The sequence below is a fragment of the Taudactylus pleione genome, unplaced genomic scaffold, assembly GCF_031769625.1.
Source record: "Taudactylus pleione unplaced genomic scaffold, aTauple2 ptg000547l, whole genome shotgun sequence".
Classification (NCBI taxonomy): Eukaryota; Metazoa; Chordata; class Amphibia; order Anura; family Myobatrachidae; genus Taudactylus; species Taudactylus pleione.
The window spans coordinates 2,351,136-2,379,119 of record NW_028284949.1 but is presented as its reverse complement, the minus strand read 5'-3'; the positions used below and the strand labels follow the sequence as shown (position 1 = coordinate 2,379,119).

General features: G+C 47.9%; 1 pseudogene; it reads right to left on the bottom strand.

Annotated features, from left to right (window-relative positions):
* Positions 1–15,132, bottom strand: part of LOC148500760 (NACHT, LRR and PYD domains-containing protein 12-like) — a 40,143-nt pseudogene extending 25,011 nt beyond the window's left edge.
* Between the last annotated feature and the right edge of the window lie 12,852 nt (positions 15,133–27,984).

The window sequence follows — 27,984 nt, the reverse complement described above, 5'->3', positions numbered from 1 at the left end:
GCAAATACATACCGAAGTCTTAAACATTTTTGAAGAGCTGGAGATAGGACACTCCGAGCCTTTGGTCCAATTATGTAGTCATCAAAAGCAATAATATGGTTTCCTGTACTTCTCTCCAGGCAGTAGGCTACAGCTCGGCAACCAATGTCCTCTTGCTCCCCTTTTTGACCATAAAGTAGACCTTTGATTTTCAGGTGAGGAAAGTGAGACATCATTCTCTCCACATAGTCATCATCCTGTGTCTCGTACAGGCAGCATAGTATCTCATTATGGTAGTCCGATGGATGTGTCCTCAGCCATTCCTCTAAGACTGGTTTAGCTCTGAAGGAAATGGTACAACCAATGCTGCTCAAAGTCTCTGGAATTTGTTTTTCACTTGAAAGGCCAAACAAAAATCGCACAGTTAATTTCAGATGTGGCAGACGTTCTGATGCCTTCAGTAAATCTTTCACTTTCCTTATTTTTAGGAAATGAAAGTATTGTTTTGCTGATTTTTGATCCAGGACATAGTAGAGAGCAGCAAAGAACTCCTGGACACTCAGATGGATGAAGCTGTAGCACATGCAGGTCTCAACGTCCCTTTCAAAGATGTTCTCATTCAGAAACACAGACTCTAGCTCCGTCACAGAGAGGCCATGTCTTACAAGATCTAATTCATCAAACAGAATTCTCTGGTCCCAAACTCCTTCATTGGCCAAAGCACACAGCTTCTTTATACATCTGCTTATTGGCCGAGCAGAGTTCTGACTATGGTACTTTATTAAACTTTTTAGGTAAAGTACGTATATGGATGTGGATGTTTTAGAACTGATCATGTGTAAACCCTCTCGTAGTTGCTGCTTCATTACATTACATACAATCCAGCAAGTTATAGGGACAACACACATGGTGAACAGAGTATCATTGTCCTTAATTGTACTAAGAGCCAGGTCTGCTTGTTCTTTGGTTTTAAAGAAGTTATAGAAGTATTCTTCACGGTCATTCCCTGTAAACCCCAGAATTTCCACATATCGAGGACATTTGACAAATTCCTTCAACTTCATCGTTGAGAACGGTCTTGTGGTGATGATGAGTGAACTGTCCATGAGAATTGTTTTCCTAAACAAACTGTTTAGAAGGATCTCCTTAGAGACCTCCAGAAACGGGTCATCACAAACCTCAGTGTCATTCATTGATTACCATTTTAGTTCATCAAAACCATCAACAATAAAGAGTATTCCTTTAGAGTTTATAAAGATTGATTGCAACATATCAGATGGACATGACTTTCCACAACAGCTGGATATATATCTCGCCAGGCTTATATTACCAGTGATGGTGTTGGCTTTCCTGCAGCTTATGTAGAACACAAACTGAAACTTGTCTTTATACAGATCCCCGGAGGCCCAGTCCAGCATGATCTTCTGGGATGTCAGAGTCTTTCCTATCCCAGCAGGTCCTTGTAACACCACAGTCTTGGGAACAATTCTACCATCATCACCAGGGTCAAACAGAGCCTGTATAGTGGTTGGAGAATACTCATCTGATGATCTGTCCTCCATAATTTGTAGATGCCTCTGGCCTGAAGCTGTTATCTCATGTTGTCTCTCCTTTTCATCCCGATGATTCTTGATCAATAAAAGTGTTACATATCTTTTCTCCAGATAGATTGTTTCCCCTAATCTTGCATTACAGTCTTCAATGAGATGGTATTTATCTATTGTATAATCCACGTATCTTAATCTGCAGTCTGTAAAGGGTTTAAAAGTATATATTAATATTAAATACTATGACAACTTAAAGATATAGGTTTAATTAAGTGTCAGGCACAACCTTAATACAAGGAATAAAACACGCCAAAATCCCTCACAGGCGTTCTATTCCCTTGTGTAAAGCGAAAGCAGCTGTTACAATGGGACTGCTTACTCCTGCAACAAAATTTGATGGTGACAGTTGGTGATATAAATTATTACGGGGCTGATATGGAATGGCGCCCAAATTGGCTGTAGCTGCGGAAGCCTGATTTACTACCCTATGCTATGTGAGAATCCGTAGGACTAATGCGGGGCGTTTGTTCGTCTGCAAGCAGACTTGGTGTTCTCCATGGCCGTCATCATTAGTGTCTGCATGTGCGCCAGCCCCATGCTAGGTGTAAGAGATCCGCCAGAAACAGGTTTCCCTTCCCAGTATGCACCACTCAGATTCGCTCAGAGCATTGGATACGCGCCCACAACGCTCCAGTGAGGTGAATCTGTTCTGTGCATGCACACAGTAGCTGCCCAACTGCCGCTCATAAATGCCCATTTCACAGATGGAGAGATCCACTCACGCACTGGGCACAACGGATGCTCTCACGTCTCATCGGTCAAGATTCGCATTTTGCTGATAATGATGAGAAGCAGTCACTTTTGGACTTGCGTCTGACTCAGCGGGCCCGATTAGGAGGTGCACGCTAACTGCACGGAATTCCAATGTTCACACAGCTGAATGATTATTTGCTAGTGCGCTTGAGCAAAATATTTGTAGAACCCCTACGGTCGATGCGTGTACGCAAAATGATGTGCTGTTGCATACGGGAGCGCTGGTATCAGTGATGGCGAGGGAAATCCATGGGTGTTCCCTGGCAGTGACTGCAAGGTAGCCTGAAGTGGATGCAAAAAAACCCCCCATCGCTTGGTCTGTTATGGGAGTGTCACAGTCATTTCAGTGACAGCGGCTGGGTTCTTAGGCGCAGAGCAGCAGCTAAAGAGGCAATGTTTAGACGGAGTTCAGGAGGACACACTGTGCTCAGCCCTTGGCGGTGTTACAGAGTCCACGGATTTTGAAAGTGGACGTCTCAGGACTTACGCATTCCGGCACATTCTAGTATACAAGGGGAAGGCTGTAACTGGCATTTGTATATTATCGCTGCCGAGGCTTCGCAAAAAGACGCAGGCAGCGACTGCGGGTATATCGGAATCAGGCCCAGAATTAGTCCCTCAACGGGGCTTCCACCAACAATTCTGCGAGAGCAGAGTTTCTATATTAAGGGGACTATTTACAAAGCCTTGGATGGAGATAAAGTGAACGGAGATAAAGTCCCAGCCAATCAGCTCCTAACTGTCATGTCACAAAAATCACAGGAGCTGATTGGCTGGGACTTTATCTCCGTTCACTTTATCTCCATCCAAGGATTAGTACATACAGCCAAGGCCAAAAGTGTTGAGAATGACACAAGTATTGGTTTTCAAAGTCTGCTGCTTCAGTTTGTATGATGGCAATTTGCATATACTCCAGAATGTCATGAAGAGTGATCAGATGAATTACAATTAATTGCAAAGTCCCTCTTTGCCATGACAATGATCTTAGGCCCTCATTCAGAGCCGCTCGTTAGCGGCAGTACGCTCGTTCCGAGCGATGTTTGCACATCTGCGCATGCGTACGGTTTTTAGTACGCATGCGCGAACCAGTCAGTGCGGCCGAAAATCGTTTGTACGCTATATTGCGAGTGCCTGCTATTTTGAGTGACAGAATGAGGCGTATGTGGGTGGTAACAGGGGAAGGTGCTTGAAAATGGGGAGTGGAGATCCGAACGCAGGCGTGCTTAAAGGTCAAAACGGGCGTTTTATGGGTGTGTATATTTAAAACAGCAGCGTCATTGTCCACGTCACTGGGTTATTTTATAGCCAGAACTGCTCGCAAATTTGTGGTAGCAAACACCAACCACAAGAATAGCGAGCAGTTCATACGCTGGTCGATGTACTCGATTAATCTAATAAATAGCGGACATGACGTATGGTGCGAGCGGCCAGGGGGCGTTTTTAACAAATAAACGAGCGTATGTTTTGCTCGTTCGTTCAGACTTAGAGGTGTGAACAGACTGCAATGTGCGTACGGATCATTTGAATAGCCACCCCTTGTTTTTAAACGAACGACCGCAAATAGCGAACGGCTCTGAATGAGGGCCTTAATCCCAAAAACAAAATTTCCACTGCATTTCAGCCCTGCCACCAAAGGACCAGCTGACATCATGTCAGTGATTCTCTCGTTAACACAGGTGAGAGTGTTGACGAGGACAAGGCTGGAGATCACTTTGTCATGCTGATTGAGTTAGAATAACAGATTGGTAGCTTTAAAAGGAGGGTGGTGCTTGAAATAATTGTTCTTCCTCTGTTAACCATGGTTACCTGCAAGGAAACATGTGCAGTCATCAGCGGCGGATTGGCCGCCGGGAGGCCGGGCCAGTTCCCACTGTGCCGGTCCTGTTGGTGGCTGGTGGCCACCTAGCCCACTCTTCAATGACTGACCCCCGTCCCGATGCCGCGATCCTCCGATCGAGAAGCTGCACAGCGCAGCAGCTTAGTGATGGCGCCCCCCGGCCCACCCCAATAGTCTAACCCTCCCCTAGGCCTACACTCCCCAGTCCCACTGCTGCAGCTTCTGCACAAATGCAGAAGCTTAATGACGGTAATAAAAAAAATGGCCGGCAGGGGAGCTGCTGACTGCACATGCCCAGCCGCTGCAGCTTCTCCCATAAGCCTTTGCGGAGCCCGGGGCCGTCAGTCAACATTGACGACCCCGCCTCCAGCCCCTCTGCGGATTGCCTCTACCTCCATCCTTTTACAGAGGCAGCACAGCAGACGCAAACCGGAAGTTCACGGCTCCACTATGTGCGTTGTCCCCTCCTTCCCTCAGCCTCTGTCGCCTGCCATCAGCCCCTCTTATTCTTTGGGCCATCCCGTTCTTTCCCCTGGGGCTGCGGGAGATGATGAAGTGGACCACGCAGGGGGGTGGGGTGTGTGCAGGATAGGAGTAATAGTGGAAAGCAGGGGCAGGATAGGAGTAATGGTGGAAAGCAGAGGGCAGGATAGGAGTAATAGTGGAAAGCAGGGGGCAGGATAGGAGTAATAGTGGAAAGCAGGGGGCAGGATAGGAGTAATAGTGGAAAGCAGGAGCAGGATAGGAATAATAGTGGAAAGCAGGGGCAGGATAGGAGTAATAGTGGAAAGGAGGGGGCAGGATAGGTGTTATAGTGGAAAGCAGGGGCAGGATAGGAATAATAGTGGAAAGCAGGGGGCAGGATAGGAGTAATAGTGGAAAGCAGGGGGCAGGATAGGAGTAATAGTGGAAAGCAGGGGGCAGGATAGGAGTAATAGTGGAAAGCAGGGGCAGGATTGGAGTAATAGTGGAAAGCAGGGGCAGGATAGGAGTAATAGTGGAAAGCAAGGGCAGGATAGGAGTAATGGTGGAAAGCAGAGGGCAGGATAGGAGTAATAGTGTAAAGCAGGGGGCAGGATAGGAGTAATAGTGGAAAGCAGGGGGCAGGATAGGAGTAATAGTGGAAAGCAGGGGCAGGATAGGAGTAATAGTGGAAAGCAGGGGCAGGATAGGAGTAATAGTGGAAAGCAGGGGGGCAGGATAGGAGTAATAGTGGAAAGCAGGGGCAGGATAGTAATAGTGGAAAGCAGGGGCAGGATAGGAGTAATAGTGGAAAGCAGGGGGGCAGGATAGGAGTAATAGTGGAAAGCAGGGGCAGGATAGTAATAGTGGAAAGCAGGGGCAGGATAGGAGTAATAATGGAAAGCAGGGGCAGGATATTAATAGTGGAAAGCAGGGGCAGGATAGTAATAGTGGAAAGCAGGGGCAGGATAGTAATAGTGGAAAGCAGGGGCAGGATAGGAGTAATAGTGGAAAGCAGGGGGGCAGGATAGGAGTAATAGTGGAAAGCAGGGGCAGGATAGTAATAGTGGAAAGCAGGGGCAGGATAGGAGTAATAGTGGAAAGCAGGGGCAGGATAGGAGTAATAGTGGAAAGCAGGGGGCAGGATAGGGGTACTAGTGGAAAGCAGGGGCAGGATAGGAGTAATAGTGGAAAGTAGGGGCAGGATAGGAGTAATAGTGGAAAGCTGGGCAGGATGGAGTAATAGTGGAAAGCAGGGGCAGGATAGTAATAGTGGAAAGCTGGGGCAGGATAGTTGTAATAGTGGAAAGCAGGGGGCAGGATAGGAGTAATAGTCAGCAACAACTGTAAACAGGCTGTTAGAAGCTGATTGGCTGGGACCTACCTTTCTCTCCATGGATTAGTGAATAGACCCCTTAGACACTGAAAGCGGGTGTCTCAGTCCTTGCATATTTGGACTGTACACCAGGGAATGACATTATAGCGGTATTAGCTTAAAGTCACAGATGAAACTGTAGCAAAAGAAGCAAGGACGGCTGCAACTATGTCCAACTCAGAATCAGGCCCTATGAGAAGGAATCCCGCCCCCTCAACAGACCCCGCCCCCATTAGGGCTGCTTCCATTAATTTCCCGGGCTGGTTTTCCATCCTAATCCGCCCCTGGCAGTCACAATTGCTGTGCACAAAAAGGGTTTCATAGGCAAGGATATTGCTGCTAGTAAGATTGCACCTAAATCAACCATTTATCGGATCATCAAGAACAAGGAGAGAGGTTCCGTAGTTGTGAAGAAGGCTTTAGGGCACACAAGAACGTCCAACAAGCGCCAGGACAGTCTCCTAAAGTTGATTCAGCTGCGGGACCGGGGTACCACCTGTGCAGAGCTTGCTCAGGAATGGCAGCAGGCAGGTGTGAGTGCATCTTCATGCACAGTGAGGTGAAGACTTTTGGGGGATGGCCTGGTGTCAAGAAGGGCAGCAAAGAAGCCACTTCTCTCCAGGAAAAACATCAGGGACAGACTGATATTCTGCAAAAGGTACAGGGATTGGACTGCTGAGGACTGGGGTAAAGTCATTTTCTCTGATGAATCCCCTTTCAGATTGTTTGTGGCATTGGAAAAACGCTTGTCCAGAGAACATAAGGTGAGCGCTACCATCAGTCCTGTGTCATGCCAAAAGTAAAGCATCCTGAGACCAATCATGTGTGGGTTGCATCTCATCCAAGGGAGTGGGCTCACTCACAATTTTGCCTAAGAACACAGCCATGAATAAAGAATGGTACCAAAACATCCTCCAAGAGCAACTTCTCCCAACCATCTAAGAACAGTTTGGTGACGTACAATGCCTTTTCCAGCATGATGGAGCACCTTGCCATAAGGCAAAAGTGATAACTAAGTGGCTTGGGGAACAAAACATCTAAATTTTGGGTCCATGGCCAGGAAACTCCCCAGATCTTAATGCCATTGAGAACTTGTGGTCAATCCTCAAGAGGCGGGTGGACAAACAAAAACCCACAAATTCTTACACACTCCAAGCATTGATTAGGTAAGAATGGGTGGCCATCAGTCAGTATGTGGCCCAGAAGTTGATTGACAGCATGCCAGGGCGAATTGCAGAGGTCTTGAAAAAGAAGGGTCAACACTGCAAATATTGACTCTTTGCATACACTTAATGTAATTGTCAATAAAAGCCTTTAACACTTATGAAATGCTTGTAATGTTACTTCAGTATACCATAGTAACATCTGACAAAAAGGTCTAAAAACACTGAGGCATCAAATTTTGTGAAAACCAATACTTGTGTCATTCTCAAAACTTTTGGCCACGGCTATAGGGATTTATTACTAATCGCAACAGCAAAAGCGTACGTAGATCGGCCAATGGTGCGTCCTGCGCATGTGAATGCTTTGCAGTGCGTGTGCGTGAGTTAGCATTGCGATCACTCTGCGATCATGGACGCAGAATGAAAGCAATCGCAGATGGAGGGATGGAACATCAGCGTTTGGGGGTGATGGGGGAGTGGTCAGAGAAATGCAGGCGTGTCTGCCCGTTTGACACGCCGTTGCAGAGGCATGCATAAATTAGCCACTGCGACGGCAGGTTAGCAATTTCTGAGTAAGGTCAGACCTGTGGGAATTGTGCGTGAGGGGCCGATGATACTCGATGTTCCCGATGTATACACGATCGCAATCATTAGCATTTTTTAGCAGCAGACTTCCGTGCGTAATCGCAGCTGCGATCGCAATAGCGATCCACGCTGAATCAGCCCATAGACCCCTAAAACCAGAATATAAATACGCTAGTTACCAGAATGGTCATTACTTACTAAACACCAAACTGCAGCCATATTATATTTTAACCATTGCTTGAGAGGCCGTTGCAGAAACAATGGTGGGTTACAGTACGGAGGGAAAGAGAAATGTTTTTAGTTATGTAATGGCTGCTGCTCTTATACAGAGAGTGGCAACGTCCAATGGTTGCTTCCATTAGCGGCTCCAGAGGTGGGGCTGCAGCACAGTCCAAACTCCAATTTGGGGAACCACAGCAACTGCCATTTCAAGTGCTGTTTACCATAGATGTCTGGGACTCATATGGGGTCTATTTACTAAGCAGTGTTAGGAGACAGAGTGAAAAGTGATAAGGTGCCAGCCAATCAGCTCCCAACTGTCAGTTTTCAAACACAGCCTGTGAGATGACAGTTAGGAGCTGATTGGCTGGCACCTTATCACTTTTCACTCTGTCTCCTAACACTGCTTAGTAAATAGACCCCATAGCAAGTTGATTGCCTGGTGGGTGTACGGAACATTGCTCGGCCGCTCTCCCCCACCCCCAGCAGAACTATGTCAAAGTAAGCTTTCCTTCTTTGTCAAGCCCTAGACCCACTTATATTTTATTATTAACATAGGGCCTGATTCAGCAAGGATCGCAATTGCTATACGCAATCGGCCAATTGTCGCGTTCTGCGCATGCGCGAATGGACCACTGCAATTGGGACTGTAATCGCAGGGAGTACGCAGACCCATCGCGGAGTGATTGACAGGAAGCACCGTTTGAAGTTAGTGATGGTGGTGGGGGGTGTCGGAGAAACGCAGGTGTGTCAGTGCGTTTGAACGCCATTACAGGGGCATGCATAAATTAGCCATGGCAATGGCATACGTAGCCTGAGTTCTCACTGCGTGCAGGAAGGTTAGCAATTTCTGAGTAAGGTCTGACCTTGTGTAAGTGTGCGTGAGGCTCCGATGTTAGTTGATGGTACCGATGGTTTCGCAGTCTTGCAAGGTATTACGGATGTGAGTAAGGGGAAGTTGGCGTCCTTACAGTGATTAGCATCTGTGTGAGCTAGTGCATCCGTGCTCGCATATGCGATCCGTGCTGAATCAGGCCCATAGATTACTATTATGCCAGGTACACACTAGATGATGTATGTACCCGGCCGTCGAACGCTCCGATGAACGACATATGGTGAACGACCGCACAATATGTCGTTCACCAGCCGCATCTAAATGCATGGGGCCGTTCATCAAATTAACAGATTGAGCAGCATGCATGCTCGACCCGTTGATGCAATGAATGACCCCGCGGGAGCTCGCAGGGTCGTTGAAAGTGGGTACACATTTGTCAACATGGATGATATCTCGGCCTGATACACCGGATCGGACGACACCTTTAGGTTCATGTTAAATTATTTAAAAAGAATATTTTACTAACCTTCCAGTGTTGTATTTGAGGACATCGTCACTAATTTATCTGAAAAGATAAAAGCGGAAAGGGAAAATACTCATTATAGTAGGTGACATTTACCCCGGTGTAAGTAATATGGGGGAGATGTATCAAAACTTGGAGAGAGATAATGTGGAGAAGTATTCTATAGCAGCCAATCAGCTTCTGTCCTTTATCTACCACAGTCTTTGAATGAGAGAAGCTGATTGGTTGCTTTCAGCAACCACTCAACGTTATCTCTCTCCAAGCCTTGATACATTTCCCCCATATAATGAGATTAGAAGTCACTGAGGAGTATAAGGACCTAAGAAGAGGGAGGAGGCAGTCAGTGATCAGTTTAATACAGGACACTGAGGTTATTCATAAGAACTTATAAACGACATTAGAACTGAGGGCCTGATTCAGACCCGCTCGCGAGCGCTATGCGCTCGCAAGCGGGTCGATGGTGGCCCAGTGCGCATGCGCACAACAGAGCCGGCTCCGTTGTGCGCATGCGCGACACCCGGATAGCGACGGCCAAACCGTTGCTCCGGGTCTCGCTCCAAAGGGGGCGTGCTGTCGATGTTGAGTGACAGCTCGCCCCCTTTGGTGGGTGGGCCGGGGGAGTGGCTGCCCAAACGGAGGCGTTCCCATGTGAATGCCTCCGTTTGGGGGCGGCCCCACTGACATCACTCGTGATGTCAGTGGGAGAGATTTCATGCTCTGTTATAGCCGAAATCTCTCTGGGGCTTGCGGCAGACGAGACCCTACCACAAGGGTCTCGTCGCAAGCCCGATGGTCGCGATGGTCTTGACCATCGCGACCATCTTCCTGGCCGCTCGCTATAGCTGTGGGTGGTCACCCACAGCTGTGTGAGCGGCCAGGAGGCCGTTCTAAACAAAAAAAAGACCGGCCCTGATTCAGAGCGAGCTGTATGTGTTCTTTATAAATGTTGAAGTGATGACATCACTGATGACCAGTTGTAAATTTGACTGCACTCTCTTCACACGCTTATCAGAGGTATTTACATGCGGGATAATATTCTCCCATTCATTTATATGCACATTGGAGGCCAGCAAGATGTTCCGTGACCATATAAAAGTTTTCCCAATCACTTCCTCTAATGAGCACAGAAGTGATGACATCAGAATTCCCTGAGTAGACAAATATTTACACATATATTGACATCACTCGTGTATTATACATATACTGATGTGATTTCAGCATTATGTGATAAGAAACACTAAGCATTGACTAACGAAACACTAAGGCATCCATTCATCATCACTAAATGGTCCATTACATATGCGGAAACGTATATTTAAGGTAACGGGCCATTCATCATCAGGGGTCCGATAGGACCACCTGATATTCAGCAAACTCCAAACAAGTTTTCAGAGTTTGCCTGCGATAACAAATGTCATCTTTAGATGGTGCTTGTTCTTGTAGCCATGCTCATTCCTATGGGAAGGAGTTCCGGGGATGCAAAGAGGGATCTTTGCGGATCCCTCCGCCGCCTCTCCACTGCGTACTCAGCGGCTTTGCGCATGCGTGACCTCAGGCCACACATGTGCAGAAGCCGGTGACGTGACAATTAAGTAACGCCGGTACAGAAGTAGCAGTGTTACTGATTTGCGGAGGAGCAGATATCTCCGCACTGGGGCAATGCTGAACGGCCCGTACGGCCCCTGATGATGAATAGACCCCTAAGTCTCTCTGTGTCTGCCAGCATGGCCTCCATTGGTCTGGCCAACACTGGCCCCATAGATTATGCCACGAAATACACCCACAGATCATCAGTATTGCACAAGAGGAAGCCATGTCCTTTATACAGTCAGTATAAGAGGAGTGTAGTGACTAGGGAGAACGCAGGAACGCATTCGTGCATGGATACGTGCATGCCATCACTCTCAGGCCCTGATTCAGACCTGGTCGCAAGTGCTGAGCACTCGCAACCGGGTCGATGGTGGCCCACAGCGCATGCGCACGACGGAGCCAGCTCCGTTGTGTGCATGCGCGAGACCCGGCTAGCGATGGGCACTCTGTCGCTCTGGGTCTCGCAAAAAAGGGGGCGAGCTGTCGATGTTGAGTGACAGCTCGCCCCCTTTGGTGGGCGGGCCGGGGGGTGGCTGCCCAAATGGAGGCGTTCCCATGTGAATGCCTACTGTTTGGGGGCGGCCCCACTGACATCACAAGTGATGTCAGTGGGAGAGCTTCCAGCTCTGTTAGAGCCGAAAGCTCTCTGGGGCTTGCGGCCACGAGACCCTACCACAAGGGTCTCATCGCAAGCCCGATGGTCGCGATGGTCTTGACCATCGCGACCATCATCCTGGCCGCTCGCAATAGCTGTGGGTGGTCACCTACAGCTATGCGAGCGGCCAAGAGGCCGCTCCAAAAAACAAAGATCCCGGCCCTGATTCAGAGCGAGCGCTCTGTCAGAGCGACCGGGTCTGAATCAGGCCCTCAGTGCGCAAACGTTCACTTCAGTTCCATCTGCATGCCCACAGCATGCCATCGGGATACTAACCCTATGTCTGAACTGCCAATTGCCACCATTACACTCACTCAGCTGCAAGTAGAGACAAGTGTGACTCTGAATCTCCCGCAGTTACTCAAGGTTACGTACTCCCATGCCCAGGGCGAAAAATAGTTAGATCCGTCTTGCGAGCAACACTGAATGTTGTCCCTGTTAAGTGCACTACTTAGGATTCCATTAGACATTAACATTTTTCCCAATACTCCTTCCCGGGACTCACCATTTTGTGTCACTTGCTGCTGGAGATCCTCTGCCGGTCCTATAAGACTAATCAGTTTGAGGACCTGTATGGTCACCATCAGAGCTGCTTCCTCTCCAAAATTACATATGAGATGGTTTTTGGTGGTAACATAATCTGCCATTTCCAGGCGCCCGCGTGGGATGGGGCCTCGTCCTCCATAGGAGAAATCAGACAACTTGTCCTTAAATCTCTTGAAGTCATATTGCTCCAAATCCTGCAGAGCCTCATACAGAATATCTCCAGGCATCCTGTTCCTCTCGCACCGAGCCCCTGGTAAGAACAGAGCAATGTCCTGTAACTGTTACACAGAGACGCACCTTGAATTTAAGCAAGTGGCTTCCGCATACCCCCCTGCAACTCATGCTAAGTACACTGCTCTATCTTCTTTTCTTAGTTCTGTGTGTTTCAATATTGTCTTTACATCAGCTGGTATAGTTGTCTATTTTATGTTGCCTGGGATTCAACAGACTGCAGGCAATGAAAATAAACAACAGTACGTGATTATACTGGGATGAAGTCGGCATCCCGGCGTGCGGGATGCCCATGGTCTGAATACCAGTATCCCGACAGCTGGCATCCCGAAGGAAAGTATTGGGGTGTTAAGGGGAGGTTAGGTTAGGTATCGGGATTAGGCATTAGGGGGAGGGTTAGGGTTAGGCACAAGAGAGGGAGTGTTAGCAACAGGGCCGGATTAAGGCTTGTGGGTGCCCTGGGGCAACTAAGTTGTGGGGGCACCAAGCCACATAGAGCCTACCCCCCTCCCTTGCCACACGGAACCTACCCCCACCCCCCCACACACATTAACACATTCATACACCTATATACATACTAACACATACATGCACATATGTACACACTAACACATACTGTATATAAAATAACATACACATATATACAAACAAACACATACACATATATACACATAGACACAAACATATACACATAAACACACACATACAAAAAAACACATACAGTATATACACATAAACAAATACAGACACACATACATATATACACATAAAAACATACATACACATATATAAACACCCCCTTGCACCATACTGCCGTGATTTGCAGGTCATATGGGGGCGGGGCTTGTCGTATTGGCTCCCGTTTCGGCCACGGTAGCAGGGGGAATTGGTCCATCAGGGGGGTTTCTAGGTACACAGAAACCCCCCCCTGCGAGCTTTAGTGGTGGGGGCCCTTCTGTGTGTGGGGGCCCCGGGACAACCACACCTGTCGCCCCTCCTTAAGCCGGCCCTGGTTAGGAATAGGGTGCGGGGAGGGGGAGGATAGGTTTAGGCACTAGGGTGGGAAGTTAGGTTTAGGCACCAGGGAGGGGGTGTTAGGTTTAGGAAGCGGGTAGGGGGAGGTTAGGTTTAGGCACTAGGGGAGGAGGCTAGGGGTAGGCACCTGGAAGGGAAGGTTAGGGTAGGGGTTAGAAAAATACTTACTGGTGTTCTCTATGGGTGTTGGGATGCCGCTGTCGGTATTCTGACCAGCCAGGATTCCATACCAGCCCATCATACTCTATCAGGGCAGTAACTAGGGTAGTGCGACCAGTGTCATGGCACAGGGAACCGCAGGACAGAGGGCGTCATTTGGACCTGTAAATTTTCCTGTTTATTATCATACTCACTTGTAGCTACCTCTTATTTTATCCCCAGCATCTCCTGGCCTCCCCTATCTCCTCCCTGGCCCTTCCCCATGAGACCATGGCCCTTTTTCCGGTGCACTATCTTATGTTCCTATTTTAAAAAAAAAAGGGGGGGGGGGGGGCGCGCCAATGCTCTCTCGGGCACAGGGCACCAAAAAGTCTAGTTACAGCTCTGTACTGTATAAATTCAGGCAATATAGCAGTTAATGAATGGGACAAAAACAAGCTATGCATTTAGTAAAAGCTGCAGGAGGGTGTACCCAAGCCACTAACTTTAAGTAATCTCATTTAAAGGGTAAAAATTCAATTTAATAATCAGGGCTGTTGAGAGCTGAAAGGGGCCTGGGTATGATTGGAGGGGAGTGTTAGAACTTGAGGGGTAGGGTGAAACGGCACAGTATATTACCGCCCATAGTGCCAGTATATTAATGCTACATTGTGGCAGCGCATTGCTCTTAGATTATGCCATGGTATTGGCATTACATTATGGCAATATATTATCACTATATTGTGCCAGTTTATTGTTACAACATTGTTGCAGTGTATTACCGCTATATTATGGCACTATATTTTCACAACACTGGTTAATGATCATATATACAGATTAGATCTTCATATACCCACTTTGGACAACAGCACATTGACTATCGCCCCCATATAACTTACGCATTTAGGGCCTGATTCAGACCCACTCGCGAGCGGCTGTCCGCTCGCAAGTGGGTCGATGTTCTGCACTGAGCATGCGCACGACGGAGGGAGCTCCGTCGTGCGCATGCGCCAGACGCGACGAGCGAAGGAAAGTCCTTCGCTCGTTGTGTCTGATCAAAGGGGGCGTGCTGTCGATGTTGATTGACAGCACGCCCCCTTTGGTAGGCGTGCCGGGGCGTGCCTCCCTGACGGGGGCGTTCCCACGGGAACGCTTCCCGTCAGAAGCCGGCCCACTGACATCACTAGTGATGTCAGTGGGAGTGATTTTGGCTCTGATAGAGTCAAAATCACTCCGGAGCTTGCGGTTGAAAACCTCAACCGCAGGCTCCGGCTCGCAGTTTCGATGGTCGTGATGGTCACGACCATCGCGGCCATCAAACTGCACGCTCGTATAGCCTGTGGGTGGTGACCCACAGCTATACGAGCGTCCAGGAGGACGCTCCATTTTTATGGAGGGCGGCCCTCATTCAGAGCGTGCGCTCTGCTCAGAGCGTACGGCTCTGAATGAGGGCCTTAATCGGAACAAATCAAATAAAACATCAATTTAAGATAATTGATCATTTAAAAATTGCTGCTGGACTGCATCATGGATACAATTCCTATTCCTATTAATGATAACTGAATGGTATAACTCACTTTGTAAAGAGGAAGCCGCCATCACACAGGAGACAATCAGAGTCTAGGCATCCTAGTAGGGGAAACCAGGCAGATCGATCAGGAGAGATCTGGGCTGCATTCCAGATAGATTAGGATTAATACTCATCAGATACAGTAAGTCAGGAGATGTTGATGGCTGGGTCTGTCCTGCGGAGTTACAGAGAGGAGACGGTGCGGTCAGCTTGGGCGAATCTGCAAAGAAACATTTCCTCCTTGTGAGACCACTAAGGATGTGCAGAGCTGCATCTGACACTGAGAGAATTACAGCAGTAAGGTGACGCATCTGTTTCTGGTGTTTCACAATCCACTTGGCTCTGTGACATGACCCATAAAGACTTTCCAAGTAGTAATGGAGCATAGCTAGCTTATCCTACCATACAGGGACATAGCTGTGGTGCTTGCAACAGGTTCATCCTTCTAACTCTGGGCCTGATTCAGACCCGGACGCTATTTGGGGACGCTCGTTCTTAAAAAGGGGCCGGATATTTAAATTGAGCGCTCGATCTTTGCGGTCTGTTGACGCCTCTATGTCTGAGCGAGCGTCCAAAAAATGCGCTCGCTATTTTCTAAAGACGCCCCCTGGCCGTTCGCATCATACGTCATCTCCGCTATTTATTAGATTAATCGGGAACATCGAAAGGTGTCTTAACTGCTCGCAGTGCTTGTGGTAGGATTTACTTCCCGCAATCACTGCGAGCAGTTCAGGCTAAGAAACAACCAGTGTACCCTGTGTATATGCAGGTATATGTACATCTACTGGCCGGTTAGCCTCACAGCAATACAGACACACCAAGTGACATGGTCGATGACGCTCCTTTACTAATTATGCACTCCCATTAAACGGCGTTTTGACCGTTAGGCACGCCTGCGTTCAGATCTCCACTCCCCCGTTTTCAAGCACCTACCCCTGTTACCACCCACAAACGCCTCATTCTGTCACTCAAATTAGCAGCCCTTCGCTGTATTACGAGCGCACGATTTCCGACCGCAATGACTGGCTGGCGCATGCGCATTACGACCCATACGCATGCGCAGTTGTGCGAACATCGCTCATAGCGAACGAACGGCCGCTTACGAGCGGCTCTGAATCAGGCCCTCTGTTCTGTAATCATACATCTGTACAACCAGAAGTGTAAATTATGAGCTCACTAAATAAACTGCAATTTTAGGCAGCTGTAAAGCTGCAACTATTGCAAGATGCGTGCGGGCCTGCACCAGTAACATATAGGCCTGTGTGCAGTCCCGGTGTAGGACCCACCTCCTCTAGCCGGTGCAGTGGCTGAGTAGCTGTGCCAGAGTGTACCCTGTGTATATGCAGGTATATGTACATCTACTGGCCGGTCAGCCTCACAGCAATACAGATACACCAACGACACCTAAAAGCTGGTCAACACACACACACACACACACACACATTTTAGAGATGTGAGGTTTGGTTATCCTGATAACTGAACACACCTGAACTTTGGAGCTCCAAGTTGAACCAAGTCTCAGCTTGGATCACTGTTGGGATTCCGAGTAGAACCGAGTCCCAGCTCGGGCCTGCTATCAGGGCCGTAGGGAGGGTGGTACGGCCGGTGCCTCTGCACAATGCGGAATCCTCCAGCGGCACCGGCCACACACTTCTCTGCGTCGGAGGTCTGCAGGAAGAGACCTCTGGCAGTGGTGCGTGGTGTATGATGAACGTCGGCGCAGGATCCCACCCTGCCTCCACCCCCTGGAAGGAAAGGTAAGCGCTCAGGGGGGAGGAGGGGGGCGGAGAGGGAGCGAGAGGGGCGGCAGTGCTGGACAGGGCGCACTGCCTGCTGTTAATTCGGAACTTGGATTTAAAAAGTGAAGTCAGGTTTTGGACTGCATGTAAACAGGTCCAAATTACATGATTTTAGCTGTTTTGATCAATTTTAGATCCTAAACCAAATCAAAACACTTGAAGGTAGTTTTGCTAAAACCAAAACCATAACATTTGAGGTTTGTTTTGGCAAAAACCAAAACACGGGATATAAATATGCAGTCCTAATGGCCGGCACTCAGTTACACTCAGGAGACTTTTTCAGGTGAGTCACTTTCTATATAAGTCTTTGTATATTTTCTCATTTCATTATTTGTCTATCCTGGGGACAGAGTAAATTTAAAAACATTGATAGGGTGACCCTATGTTCTATGTGTTGAGTGCCGCTGTCTGCTGCTTCCGTGTGTGTGTGTATATATATATATATATATATATATATATATATATATAATTTTTGAAAACCCAGGAGTGCCGTCCACTGATTGGAATTACATGTGTGCGGTTTGTACTGTCAGGGTGAGCACCGGGTATTACAGTGGCTGTTTGGGGTGGAGGTCCTTGCTGCAGATATATATATATTGTAATAGGATTGGGGTAGGAGGTCCCTCTCCTGGGGTAGATGGACACCTCCTAACACACAGTAGCCAGGAATCAGCACACCAGTCCAGGTTTCAGTGCAAGCTATCTGTAGCTAGTTTTTATTGTGCAGTATAAAAACAGAATTCATAAAAATAAATCCTGGCCCGTCTGGGCACTAACTGAACAACAGATTCCCTCTCTCCAAAATGGCAGTGTCACGATTGGTGTCTGTGAGTTACCTGTCTCGGGTGATGAGTTGGATTCAACGGAGGCCGGCATGACTGGAACCACAGGCTACGTAAATAGCTCTATTGCAAGACTTATGTGGCAGTGAGAATTGCCTTTGATGATAGATGACAGGAACTTGGAACCAGTAGGAAACTTGGAGGAACCGGACTGGGACCAGCAGGAAGACTTGCTGAGTTAAACTTGTGAACTTGGAACTTGACTCTGGACTGGAATAACATGGATTGAACTGAATAACTTGGAACTTGACTATGAACTGGAATAACGTGGATTGGACTGATGAACTTGCTTGACTCTGGACTGGAATAACATGGATTGAACTGATGAACTTGCTTGACTCTGGACTGGAATAACGTGGATTGAACTGAAGAACTTGGAACTTGACTCTGGACTGGAATAACGTGGATTGGACTGATGAACTTGGAGCTTGACTCTGGACTGGAATAACGTGGATTGGACTGAAGAACTTGGAGCTTGACTCTGGACTGGAGTGACGTGACAATGACTGAAGGGAAATCAGGTAATGCTGAGATGAGGGCTAAACAGGGTAATCCGGAAATGCTGACAAAGGCTGGAACTCAGGTGCAGGCTGGATTGGGTAATTGGGAATAACAGGTTCAGGAAGGAATGGGTAGGTTTGGGATTTTGAGGGCTAAACAGGGTAATCTGGAAATGCTGTGACAAAGGCTGGAACTCAGGTGCAGGCTGGATTGGGTAATTGGGAATAACAGGTTCAGGAAGGAATAGGTTGGTCTGGGAATTTTAGGTTCAGGGTAGAAGGAGCAGGAGTTGATCCACAGCAGGAAGCAAGGCAGAGTAACACATTGCAGGTTTGCAGGGTGCCAAGGACCAACCAGGAGCAGGGCAAGCAGCAGGACACAAGACTAAGGTTAGGAGCACAGGAACTCACTTAGCTGATGCTTAAACACACGAGTTGCACTGGCCTGGGAACCAGCAGGATTTCTGAATTGCCAGGTATTGCCGTAGCAGGTTTTCTGGATTGCCAGGTATTGCTGTAGCAGGTTTTCTGGATTGCCAGGTATTGTTGTAGCAGGTTTTCTGGATTGCCAGGTATTGCTGTAGCAGGTTTTCTGGATTGCCAGGTATTGCTGTAGCAGGGTTTCTGGATGCACCAGGGGAGATGAACTGGTCTGGGAACCAGCAGGTTTTCTGAATGCACCAGGGGTTGCTGTCAGCAGGAGCCAGGGATACACTGGTACACAGAAGCAGCACGAACCATACACCACTGGAAGTAACGAGATATTCAGGCCCAGAATGCTATCAGGGGAGGATATATATACCCTGGGTCTGGCAGCAATTGGTGGATATGGACAGGTGGTCTGGCAGTAGCATTTTGAGTGGTGGAAGGCACAACATGCAGAAGGAGTACTCATCTCTGCAGCACTGAAAATCAGAACCACACCTGCAATTCCAGTCAAGACTAGCAATGCTCACAGACAGAGGAGAGCCCAGGTGAACAACCAGTGTGGAAGGGACTGCATACAGAGAAGTGCTGCAGCCAGCATGATCAGAGCAGATCCTCCAGGCAAATTACACTTATAGATCCATGGAGACAGCTGGCAGTGGTAAGTCAACAGGCAAAAGGTGAAAACTAGACAGGGTCATGACAGGCAGGGCCCATTGCCTTCACCACAAACAAAGGCATATGCACAGTACTTACAATACTTGCTCTCCCCAGGTGTGAGACCCTGAGCCATACCCTGACACAGCTTATATGAGCCTCTTCCAGGTGCAATTGCTAATCAGCCTGCTCTCAGGCTAAAAGGTCCAAAAACCTGAAATGGCCCTGTGGATGGAGCCCTCCCTTCTCTTCCCACACCCCTAGGAACCCTTATACGGCTTTTACTAACAGCCCAAAACTCCAACAACAAGCACAGACATTTCCTGGGGGTTTCAAAACACATATATCAAGAATCTGGGACACTTATATATGCCATCCAGCACTTTACCAGTGATTATATCACAATATATATATATATATATATATATATATATATATATATATATATTGTCATAACACAGGGGTAATTAGCTCGGTAGCATGTCAGTGGTGCAGTGTTAGGTACTTGAATCAGGGTCCACACATAGCATTTCAGGTTATAAATAAAAGTAAAGTGCTTTACTGTCAGCATAAATCTGGAAACAAAAATATAAACAACGCCTAGCCCCATTCAGGCACTGACTCACTTCTTCGCCCCTGACTAACCTTGGGCAGCTGGTCTGTAAATAAAAGTCTAAAGTCAGCTTAGTCCTGACACAGGTTCTGGCCTGGTGTTTAGCTGGCTTGCTGCCACTGCCTCACAGTTGAGGTCTCAACTGTAGGTCGGAACCCTGGCTTCCTAGCCACCAGTGGCTTCCCAGCACACACTGGTTTCCAGTTGCAGTCCCACTTGGACTGTCTGACTGCTCCAGCCCTCCCTAGGCTCTGTGCAAAGGGCAGCCCCTAAGTGTGGAAAAACTTAGTTTAACTACCCTGTGTGGGCGGATCCCTCCAGCCCCACACAGAATCCATGGCTCACTATCGCCATCTCTGGTGATCCTGTGACACTATATTGTGCTATCTTTGTAGAAAAATAGGTTCAGGAACCCTTGGAGGGGAGCAGAGGTGGGCGGAGTTGTGTGCATTGTCGGTGGAGCTACAGTGGAGGTGGGGCATCAATTGGTGCATTACCTTTTTTACAAATTTTTTTTTAAAGTTTGGGCTGTGGGCGTGGGTGTTATTAAAGTCATGAAAGTATATATAACTATACAAAGACAGAAATATAGGAAAGAAAAGTGCAGTAAATTTTACATATAATAGGTATGATGGTAATACAAGTACCAGCTTCCCCTGCCATCTCTCCAACACTACTCCCTGTTTCTACCTGGCCAATAGCTCCATCCCCCATCTCCCCTCCAGCATTACTCCCTTGTGCAGCCTCACCTCTAGCCTCTTCCTTTCCTTGCTCCACATTTTTTTTTCATCTGGTTTATCCCCATCTGCTGTTTCTGTGCCTTCAGCGTGCTCTCCCTCCTCCTCCTCATCCTTCTCTTCATCACTGCTGGATGTCCCCCGTACCTTCCTCTGTACTTGCTTTATCAGTCTCTGGGTGGGATGTACTAAACGGAACTTGCGGTAAAAACCCTGTTTCTCCACATTTTCCGTATGTATCATCACCTGGCCGCTGGCCTCCGATGCTGAGGGTAACGCCAGCTTTTGCTGGCGTTACCCTATAGAAGCCTATGGGCTTCTACCACATTGCGCTACTATGAGGTATCCTCCGCGTCACTCTGCGCATGCACAGATGGACTCCTGGTCATAAACCCGGAAGTCCATGGCACAGCGCATAACTATCACTTATGTTAGTGCACATGCGATCAGTAGGAATGCGAAGCATGGCGGGATGTATCCTGGAAGGTTAGTACATCCCAACCTCTGTTATTCAGGTTAGGATCTGAAAGTCCCTGATCATGCTCCCCCCCCCTACTGAGGGTTCATCACTGCTTTTTATATCAGAGGATCCTATGGCTGTCTCCAGCTCTCCTACTGCAGGTCTCACACCCTCCTGTTTCTCCCCTGCACCCTGCTCTACATTGGGGATCACATTCTAAGCAACTCTCCTAAAAGTTCACACTTATAATATATTGTCCTGAGTAGCACTGTTGAGTAGTTGTTACATGGCGCACTCACGGCCTATTACTTTCTCCTGCTTCGACTGTCTCCCTGTTCACCAGGCAACGTGGACGCCGAACTGGGATGGCGCCTGCAATTGCTGGGAGACCACGACGCTGGGTGGCCGCAGGCACTGCTGGGACTGCTGGATGACGTGCAGCGTCCCAGCTCTCAGTCTTCTATCAATTGGCGTACCTGCCTCTAATTGGTGGAGGATCGTTTATTACTTTGCCTGAACCGGCGCCACATCACCGGTTATAATTGCCATCAAGGCCGCATCTCTGCCATCAAGACCGCACCATCCACTTCATCAAGGTCGCAGCTCAACCCTCAAGGCAGCTTCCATGTCATCAAGGCTGCACTCCGGCCCTCAAGGCCATGCCTCGGGCCTCAAGGCCACACCTTGGCCCTCAAGGCCACGTCCATTCCATCAAGGGCACATCTCGGTCTCGAAGCTGCACCTTGGCTCTCAAAGCCGCACCTTGGTTTTCTATCCGCACCTTGGCTCTCAAAGCCGCACCTTGGTTTTCTAGCCGCACCTCGGCACTCAAAGTTGCACCTTGTAATCCAGGTCTCACTTTAGTCTAATCCGCACAGTTACTATCTCTCTGTCCAGTGCCAGCACCAGCACTATATACCACCTGATCACCAGTATAGCTGTGTAAGCCTCTACTGTCCTGATTATAAGACCAGGCGGCAACCTAAGTACCGGTATGCATACTAGCACTAAGGGAAAAATGGGGGGCTGTTATTGGCAGAAGACGTCACCAGTGTGATTATAGAGGTCTTATACGGTAACTTACTGATGACCGTAACAGTAATTAATCTGTAGAACTGTATCTAATACTTTATAGAATACTTGACTGACAACTGCCTCCTGTCTACTTACAGTATACACAATAAATAATTATATGTGTCCGAGGTGAGTTCGCTAGTCTTTTGAAATTTGTTTCACTGTGACCCACCAGCTCATACTGGGAGGTAATGTGCGATGTCGTATTGCAGCAGCTCATACTGGGAGGTAATGTGCGATGTCGTATTGCACCAGCTCATACTGGGAGGTAATGTGCGATGTCGTATTGCACCAGCTCATACTGGGAGGTAATGTGCGATGTCGTATTGCAGCAGCTCATACTGGGAGGTAATGTGCGATGTCGTATTGCACCAGCTCATACTGGGAGGTAATGTGTGATGTCGTATTGCAGCAGCTCATACTGGGAGGTAATGTGCGATGTCGTATTGCACCAGCTCATACTGGGAGGTAATGTGTGATGTCGTATTGCACTAGCTCATACTGGGAGGTAATGTGCGATGTCGTATTGCACCAGCTCATACTGGGAGGTAATGTGTAATGTCCTATTGCAGCAGCTCATTCCTGATGCAACTGTTTGTGTTGGTAAACATTTGAAATGCTGGTTTTCTTTAGTGCAATGTATATTCATCTGCTGGTGGTTTATTTGAATACTAATTTCTCTAAAGGCATTTGTTGTACCTTTGTTGTGAAACATTTAAATTGCTGGTCTTCTTTAATGTAATGCTGTGTCGGCCTGCATGTGCTCTTTCTCACTAAGGGCTCTATTTATTAACATTATTTTTACTAAAATAAAGTGAAAAAGGGTGTTTTCACACCCTTTTCACATTATTTTAGTTTCACCTGTAGTTACTATAGGGCAATTGGAGTAGAATTAGTAAAATTCTACTCCAACCCCTAAGTATCACTTATTTTTAGTAAATCAGATCGCATTTCCCATAATTGTAATGGGAAATGTGATCCGACCAGAGTTACTAAAAATAAATTGTAAAAAAATACCGGGGGAAGCCCTGTGATAATAACGCCACCTGGAGGTGGCGTTATCCAGGGTCTCCCCCGGTTACTGGGCTCCCACTCTGCTCTAACGGGGAGAGCAGAGGCGGGAGCCGGTACCAGTAATCAGCTGTGTGGTCTAAGCAGACCGCAAGCTGATTGCTGTAAAAAAAAGAAAAAAAAAATTAAACATTTTTTTTTTTAACTTACCTGAATCCAGGGACCGGTGATCAGGCCTCCGGTGATGGCTCCTCTCCGGTCAGCTGGTCTCCCATAGTACACTGGGGCCCGGTCATCAGGTGATCGGGTCCCAGTGCAGTATGGGAGATCACCTGATCGGGAAGCCCGGAGAAGATCACCGGAGGTCAGGAGGATGCAGGTAAGTGTAATGAAGGGAGGAGGGGTCGCGGGGGTCCGCGAGCGCGGGGGGCGGGGCTTAGCACCGGGGGGGCGGGGCTTAGCGTAGGTGGGGGGGTAGTCGGTCGGCGCATGCGCGGGCTCTTAGTCGCGGTATTTTTTCCGAAAATACCGCGACTAGAGTGCGGCTGGGATCCGCAGGGACAGAGCTTTATTGCAAGCTCTGTCCCTGCAAGGGATTTATAGTAAATCCCTGTGATATTGCCTGAATTTGCAATGCGAATTCACTCGGTAATATCACACTACAATCCGCATTCAATATGCGGATTGTAGTAAATAGAGCCCTAAGGGCTCTATTTCTTAACATTATTTTTACTAAAATAAAGTGAAAAAGGGTGTTTTCACACCCTTTTCACATTATTTTAGTTTCACCTGTAGTTATTATAGGGCAATTGGAGTAGAATTAGTAAAATTCTACTCCAACACCTAAGTATCACTTATTTTTAGTAAAGCAGATCGCATTTCCCATAATTGTAATGGGAAATGTGATCCGACCAGAGTTACTAAAAATAAATTGTAAAAAAATACCGGGGGAAGCCCTGTGATAATAACGCCACCTGGAGGTGGCGTTATCCAGGGTCTCCCCTGGTTACTGGGCTCCCACTCTGCTCTAACGGGGAGAGCAGAGGCGGGAGCCGGTACCAGTAATCAGCTATGTGGTCTAAACAGACCGCAAGCTGATTGCTGTAAAAAAAAGAAAAAAGAAATGGAAACATTTATTTTTACTTACCTGAATCCAGGGACCGGCGATCGGGCCTCCGGTGATGGCTCCTCTCCGGTCAGCTGGTCTCCCACAGTGCACTGCTGCCCGGTCATCAGGTGATCGGGTCCCAGTGCAGTATGGGAGATCACCTGACCGGGAAGCCCGGAGAAGATCACCGGAGGCCAGGAGGATGCAGGTAAGTGTAATGAAGGGAGGGGGGGGGGGTCAGCGATCGCGGGGGCGGGGCTTAGCATCAGTGGGGGGTAGCAGCGACGGTGGGTCGGCGCATGCGCGGGCTCTTAGTCGTAGTATTTTTTCCGAAAATACCGCGACTAGAGTGCGGATGGGATCCGCAGGGAGAGAGCTTTATCGCAAGCTCTGTCCCTGCAAGGGAATTATAGTAAATCCCTGTGATATTGCCTGAATTCGCAATGCGAATTCACTCGGTAATATCACACTACAATCCGCATTCAATATGCGGATTGTAGTAAATAGAGCCCTAAGGGCCTGATTCAGAGCTGCTCGCTGTTTGCGAGTGCACGCTCTGAATCAGGGCGGGGAGTATTTATTATTTTATTTTCCTGCCCGCTCGCTAAGCTGTGGGTGCGCACCCACAGCTAGTGCGAGCGGGCAGGAGATGGTCACGATTATCGCGACCATCGGCATTGCGAGGAGACCCTAAGGTAGGTTCTCAGCACTCGCAATGTCGAGTGGACTTCCTGCTCTAATAGAGCAAGAAGTCCGCTACTGACATCACGAGTGATGTCAGTAGGGCCGACCACAAACGGCAGACGCTTCTTCGGGAACACCTCCGTTTGTTCAGCCACCCCCCTACCCGCCTACAAAATGGGGCGAGCTGTCGATCAACATTGACAGCCGCCCCATTTTGCTGTGAGCCCCGGAGCGAGTGAGGTGCTCACTCGGCTACGGGGCTTGCGCACTGGGCCACCATCGACCTGCTTGCGAGCACAATGCACTTGCGAGCGGGTCTGAATCAGGCCCTAAGGACCTCAATCAGACCCGCTCGATGCGTATGCAAATTCGGGAAGGCAGGTGATTACACGGCAAGGCATTAGCACGCCCACTATGTCTTGGAGTGCGATCGCTTTATGTATGCAGACACCCACCAGCCAGTCTAAAGATGCCCACTTGCGCGCGTCATTTCCAGGAAGTGTATGCAACCATCGGTACCAACGGATGCGATCGCAGCACTTGCGGCTGACCATACCCTACCGCAAGCACTGCGATCACTTCAGTGTAAAATACAACCAAGTGACGTGTACTATGATGCTGCCTATTAATTATGCACGCCTCTGAAATGGCGTTAAGACGCTCGGGCACGCCTGTGTTCGCATCTCCACTCCCCCGTTTCTAGTGGCCAGCCCGTCACCACCCACAAACGGCTTCTCCTGTCACTCATTCTGACGGGCTGTCTATTCGCAGCGAGTGTACGCTTCCCGATCGCTCGGACTGGTTCGCACACGCGTACTGCGATGCGTACGAATGTACAGAATGCAAACAATCGGCTGGCTGCGTGCGAATGCTTCCTAGCAAGCGGGTCTGAATCCGGCCCTAAAAGCTAAAGTGTTTGCACTTTGCATAGACTGCTTCCTGCTTACAAGTTATTGGTACACTACAAATGCTGTGATCCTGCATGTGCTCTTTTGCTACCAGCTAATCTGTGCATTCCAAAAGTCTTCAGTTGTTTCTCCTTATCGGAAATAGGGCTGGATTCAATTAGCCACGAAAAGCCAAGGTCGATGAAAAGCGCGATGATTTCGCCTCATTCGCCTGTTTGAACGCGATGTTTTTGCCATGTGCGTCCCCGCTTTTCACTCTATTCAATTCCAAAACAGTTGAAAATGCGGATAGGTGAATGTAGTGAAAAGAAACTAGCTAAAAGGACAGCATATTTTGGGGAAATCAGTCTGTGCCCCATAAAAACCCAGCTGACTCTGTAAATCAATATAGAAGAATAGTAATAGCCCTAATAAAAGTATTTAGTGATCTTATTTTGAGTGAAAGGGCTGTTATATGCATATTTGCATAAGTGTCGAAAAGTTATATAAAGCAATGTTTTTTGAGAAATATAAGTACCGTAGTTAAATTTGGGGTACATGTAAATACTACTATTATGTAGCAATAATTATTTTGGGGTGAGCGTTTGGGAGTGGGAACTTTTTCAGGGCATCACCACTTAATTCACATATTTTTATCACTTTTCTAATTGTTTGTTTATTATTGATGTTATTTTAATTCTTTCACATTTCATTAACACTTATTGAATTATCCTTACACATCTATCCTTTACACTTCACTATCATCTTTTTTCCCCTTTTCGTGTGATGCCCTGGGGATGGTCCTTGGCTGAAATTTTTTTGGTATCTTGCTTCTCGGACGTGAACCCCTTAATGTTAGGGACGCCAGTATAGAGGAGCCTTGACGATTGGCCTGGGGCTTATTCATATATTTGTAAATGTATGTAACTAATACCTCTGAATCTCTATTATCATGTAGGATTTAAGTATTTTTGTTGATTTTGCTACAGTGTGCTGGAGGGCAAATCCCTTTTTTCTGTGTTCAGTGTAAACCCCGCCCTTTACAAGCACCTGTGCTATGTCATTGAGCTGATATGAGCAACCACCATACTTTTTGTGGGTACTAGTATATTTTGATGTCTGTGAAGTGAAGATTTAAAAAAATCTCAAAAATACACCTGTTGCAGCCTCCTACTAACCTAAAAATACCTGTCTCAACCTCATAACCCCCCCCCAAAATACCAAGACCACTACTTTTTATCCCGTGTCCAACACTTTTAAAATTTTTGCCCCAAAAATGATGTCTTTTTTTGGGGCGATTTTTTTTTTTTGCCTAATTAGTCATTAGGGGGGGGGGGGGGTGTCCAAAGGGTTCTGAACCAAGACCCCCCATTATTTACCACAGAATAGGGATTCTGCACTTCTTTTCCCCTGCCTTTTCTTTCGTCTGTTTTTGCCTATGACATTTTTGCCTAGGCGAAAACGTCCTGGAATTGAATACGGAGATACTTTGAAAACAGGCGAAACCGCAAATCGGCAAAAAACTTTTTGCCGATCGCGGCTTTTTGCCTCTAATCGAACCCGGCCCTTAGTGTGCTTTGCATGAATTACATTCTGTTAGTGAGTATACTACAAAGCCTGCAAGTGTCATTCGTCCTTGTATTTTACGTATTTTGAATTAGCCACTTCTTGCTCTAGGTAGTTTGGTGTACGCTGAAAATTGCATGTGCTTGAGAAAAGCTTGTCATTTTTTTTTATTTAATGTACGTTGAAATTTAGATATTGCATGTACAATGGTAATTGTCCTAACTATGGTTGATGAGTAACTGTATTGTAACGTGTATTGAAATTGTACTACTTATCTATGGGCCTGATTCAGACCCAGTCGCAAGCGCTGAGCGTTCGCAACCGGGTCGATGGTGGCCCACAGTGCATGCCCATGACGGAGCCGGCTCCGTCGTGCACATGCGCGAGACCCGGCTAGCGACGGGCAATCTGTCGCTCCGGGTCTCGCACCAAAGTGGGCGAGCTGTCGATGTTGAGTGACAGCTCTCCCCCTTTGGTGGGCGGGCCAGGGGGGTGGCTGCCCAAACGGAGGCGTTCC